Below are 5,630 nucleotides of genomic sequence, written 5' to 3'. Positions count from 1 at the left end.
TCAGAACTCAATCCCAAGATGGTGAATTAGACTCCCTGCTTTTCTTTCGACCACATAAGATTGGGGTTACAGTTTCGAACACGAGGTTAGTAAATCAAGCAAGTTGACGGTCAATATGTCACTTAGTCATCTCTATCTTGTTGCGGGTCAACACCTCTTAGGTTTTTCTAGAAAGAACCAAAAAAATTCGTTATAGGGCGAAGGTAAGGGCTTGGGCATGGCACGAAGGTTTCCCAGTTCGGCAGCAGAAGCATTCTCAGCTCCTGACGCAGCTAGCACCTTGTCGGTCATGGTTTAGTCTTAGCAGAGTGCGTGGAAGCTACTTATTCCGGTCTACTTGTTGCAAAAGGAAAGTTAAGCCCTAACTAAGATATCGGAGCAACTTCATTACATGAATTTCAGAAGTAGTGACACCAATGAATTGTGTCAAGAATTGAAGGAGTTTCTTGCTTGGTTCATAATCTTGGAAAGCCATCCTCCAAATTCAATGAGTAGCAATAAGGTTTGAAGCAAGGGATTTATGTTTAGACTGATATCAAGTTTACAAATAAAAGTAGAGTGGGCAACAACAAGAATAGACATATGAGATACAGAGAATTGTATAGATCTTTTAAACTTTCATCATACTACATCGTACATACCTACTTAATGATGCATTGTCAAGAATATTGAACCTCTCAAAGAAAGATAACATATAAAATTGTGAATGATTTACAGGAGAGATGCCAACCTCGCTATTTCACAATAAGTTGTACAAGATTAGAGAGAAGTTAAACATCTAGAAGTTCCATTGTATAGCAAAAGATAAAAGTTGTCAAAAGCCAAGGACTTAGATCATACTCACATCATAATCCAAGTAAAGTGGAGATAAGTTTTCCCCTTTCATGCTACTTACAAATACCAGGTGAATGGAGTTGAAAAAGAAACAAACAACACTCAAGTTGATCCTCGAACAAATAAAATCATCCTCTATAAATAAGAAACATGACGTGTGTTTCTTTGGTACTAGCATGATTAAAGAACTTACTGCGTATTAAGCATACATTCAACATCTAGAGCCTAAAAACATATTAATTATATCGTAAGCACATACATTATCATATTCAAGTTGTTCAAAGAAAAATAGTTTCCAACAGTAAGAGCCACTCAAACAATACTAAGATGAAAAGTGATGTGATTTTCTTGATGTATAAGCATCTGTTGTGAAGTTGGTAAATAGCAGGACCTAAACTATCTCTAGTTTTTTTTAATTTCAACAACTTGAAAGAAATAATATATGAAGTCTTAAACCCATGTTTGAAAAAGCAATAAAAAAAAGTCTTAAACCTATTTGGGGATACAATTAATGAATCAAAGCCTGATAAGTATTGATTATTCAATACTTAAAGTACCCATTTCTTTACTTATTAGGTAGATTATTTTCTTTTTATCCCAACCTTGAATCACTTTTATTACTTCATTTTTCATTTGTTATATTTTGAGCTAAATTGGGTGATTAACTTGTCTTTACAACATTTGAGTAGATGTTATCTTAACTTGGAAACACTGTGCTCTATGCTGCAGCATTCCAGTAGCATTGAACTGTCATAAAACGGTTTTTTGGGAAGAGCTTAAGGATTCAGCTGCCGATTAAGGAGTATGACAAATTTTTGTTATTCTAATGGATAAAGACCTTCACAGCTGGAGAAGGGGTTTTGGTGGCTACTTTTGTTTGATTTGATGTTCCCTTTTTCCTTTTTGTCTCTCCTTTAAGAAACATGTTGGTTTCCAAAAATTTTGTCTTAACCCTTAGGCCTTTTGTATAAATAGGGCCCTTGCGTTCTCATTTGAATCATCCCAAATCAGTTTCTATGAGGTGATTTTTAGACACTATATTGTGAAGTAATCCAAGTTCTTAAGTTGTTTTTCATATTTAATTTCCGTCATTTAATTTCCGCTCTTTATTTTACAGAATAAATATAGTGATAATTTGATTCTTCGTCGCCGTAACTCCATCTTGGCTGGGAAGATAGAATCTCAACAGCTTTCACTTTTAAAATCCCCATAATGAAATCCCAATGCACTGAAAAAAAGGAATTCCCATCAAAAGTCTTCTTTATATTTCTCCCTATTTACATTCCGTCATTTACTTTACACAATTTATATTTATGTCTTTACTTTCCGTTATTTATTTTACTTGTCATTTATTTTCCGTTATGAATAGCTAATTTCATTAGCTTGGGTGTGAGACAAAGGGTGAAATGTTAAACCGAATGAAAGTGGACGTTGTTTCGCAATAAGAATGTTTCACTATTTCATTCAAGTTTTATAAAAACCAAGTACACTTCTTGACGAGTTGATTACTTTGAAAGTGTTAAAGTGTCATGGTCTTAGAGATAAGCCATTGAATGCACGCCATCTTGAATGATATAAGAGGAAGACTTGAGAAAGTTACCGACAAGGAGACTTGTCATTTATGTTTTTTAAACTTAACTCCCGACACGTTGGTCACTCTTTAAAAGTGTCAAAGTGCGATAGATTCAGAGATGAACTATCTAGAACACACGCCAACTTGAATGATATGGGAATCGGCTCGAGAGAGTGATTTTTAACAAAAAGATTTGTTTATCCATATATTTTAAAGATACCATTTTGTCACTATCCCTGGTCAAAATACCATATAGAGATATCGGTTGAAAGCTATAATATAATGCAAAGGTGAAGTCCGAGAGAAATACCTTCAAAATAGATGGTGGAACTAGTTTTGCCTACAACATTGTTTGCTCGAATTTGTGTTTACATTTCACCATAAGTCTTACACCCATGCTACCCTTTTATATTCTGTTATTTTATCATTGTTAACTCAAAGCCAATCAAAGTCTTTAAATTCGCCATCTGAAGTTAGTCTTTCAACTTAAGATCTTGCAACTTAAGATACTTATGCCTGTGGAATACGGTACTTGGTTCTTACCCTTTTATTACTTGAATGCGATAGTGTTGACACGTGTATACTTGCATGTGTGACCACTTAGTGTTGTAGAGAATACAATATCTAGATCCCATCAAAGTCACACCCTCCAAACGATTTGGGGATACAATTAATGGCATAGTCTTGTACTACATATATGTGTGTATTCATTTGACTGGCTCTCAGAACTTTCCAGATGCTTCAAAACTAAAGGGAGTTATAAACAAAAAGAAACACCCTATTCGTCTAATTTTATTCCATCATCAAAGATTTCTTTTACCATGTTGGACGAACAGCAGGGAGATTGATCAAAAACATGAATCTGGTGTTTAGATCTAAAAGGAGATCTCAGGTTAAGAATAAAAATTTAATATTGAAACAATAGTGGTGATTGCAAACCTATATGGACTTGGTTTTGTTATTATCTATGGGCATTGGATTTGGGTTCGTAAAAAGATCATCAAAATTTCATTTTTTTGTGTCTCAGAAAATCTCCTCGTAGGATATTCCATTTATTTCTTATCAATATCATGTAGGGTTGGAGGATTAAGACGATGGTGTGCTTTTCTACTTGACCAAGAAGAATGTAAACAATAAGTTTGAACCTCGAATGCAGATTGCTGACTGATTACTAAGAACCCAACAATTTTCTTGTAACTATTGCCGAAATTATATGGAATTAGATGAGTGCGGAGATTAGGATGAGGAGCAAGAGATGATATTCAAAATTTATACCTTAGAATCCAAAATGAGATACAAAAAGAAGAAAGAGGGAATAAGCCTAAAGAATCATTTCTTGCAATATTCAAAATTTATACCTTAGAATCCAAAATGAGATACAAAAAGAAGAAAGAGGGAATAAGCCTAAAGAATCATTTTTTGCAAGAGCATGCCAAAAGAAAGGTAGGTCTGAAACTACCAAATTAGGTAGACCTAAGTAATGCATTTAAGAGTTATACATTGTGCATCATAAGTAATAAGAAATTTTTAGATTTTGTGCTTTAAGTACATTAGAAAGTGGTAATTAAATGCTTTTACTAAATTACTTTATAATGTAGTGTGTGTATATATACATATACATATATACACACAGTTGAAGTTCAAATAAAAAAGATAGACATCGTCAGAAGATAAGAAATAAAGGTTAAAAGAAGGTTCATATGTAAAACAGTGGAAAAATTATTTTCAAGATGCATACGTGACCCTATATGAATAATTTGTATCGTTGGTTCACATATGCATCTTCAAAAAGAATTTTTTTTTTTCAAGATTTTTTCAATGATATTTAGAGCGAGCCTACTAGAGAAAAAAGTGTTAGTTGTAGCGCGCTAGTGCACGTTTGACTAAATACATGGAAAGTCAAGGCTATATAGGACGATAATCAAATAAGAACCACACAAGGGTTACAACCCCGTAAGAACTAATATAAAAGATACTGTTTTACATGATTTTTTTTCAACAAAGCTATAATTTTAGCTATTGTTTTTGTTGGTCTCAACCATCGAATTTCTAAATAATACATCTAGCAATCGATTCAACATCTAGAAATAAATTTGTAATGCCTTGTAATGGTTATATCCAATATGCATCATCTATCGGATATGACACAAGTTTTTATATTCGATATATATATTATCCATCAGATATAACACAAGTGTTTATATCCGATATACATTATGCATCAGATATAACACACGTGTTATATCTATTGTACTCTATCTAATAGAAAGGACTACATCTGAACCTTGCTCAACAAAGAAAATTATTAGCTCAAGGTTTCAGATCCTAGTCATCATCGAATTCATAACGTAAATAAAATGTTAGAATTCTCTATTCGAAGGAAAGGATCCGATTGACCTATCTTCATAGGTCAAACAATCTTTATTCTCATTGTTCGTCGCATAAGGATCTACAAGAGTTTAAATGTAACAGTTTGTAGAAGGGGGGAGATGAATACAAACATACAGAAATTTTCACTTTTTAAAATCCGTTATTGATAAAAAAAATCAATACAGAATTTACAGACTATTTACGGAATAAGATAAGAAACAAAATTATCTAAAACATCAAACAGGAAAGATTGGGTGGACTAATATCTGAATTGGTGAGAAATGACACAGAATTTTGGAAATTCCATAACATAATTTGGGTACCATGTTATGGTGATCTCAGAAAGCGTATTTTGAATGAGGCTCATCAGTCACGTTTTGCGATACATCCAGGTACAAATAAAATGTATCGAGATTTGAGGCAACATTATTGGTGGCCAGGTATGAAAAAAGATATTGCTAAACATGTTGAACAATGCCTGACATGTCTCCAAGTAAAGATTGAACACCAGCGTCCTTATGGTAAGTTACAATCTTTAGAAATTCCGATTTGGAAGTGGGATCATATTACTATGGATTTCATAACCAAATTGCCGAGAACATCGAAAGGGTATGATGTTATATGGGTGATAGTAGATCGGTTATCTAAATCTGCACACTTCTTACCTATGAAAGAGTCATATTCAATGGAGAAATTGGCAAAGTTATACATTGATGAGATAGTGACACGGCATGGTGTTCCTTTATCGATTGTTTCTGATAGAGATAGTCGTTTCACTTCTATGTTTTGGAAGAGCTTTCAGAGAGAAATGGGTTCACAAATTAAGCTAAGTACAGCTTATCATCCACAGACC

The sequence above is a fragment of the Cynara cardunculus genome, assembly GCF_001531365.2.
Source record: "Cynara cardunculus var. scolymus isolate 2C chromosome LG 5, CcrdV1, whole genome shotgun sequence".
In the NCBI taxonomy this organism is placed as follows: domain Eukaryota; kingdom Viridiplantae; phylum Streptophyta; class Magnoliopsida; order Asterales; family Asteraceae; genus Cynara; species Cynara cardunculus.
Note: the sequence above shows the minus strand (reverse complement) of the source record.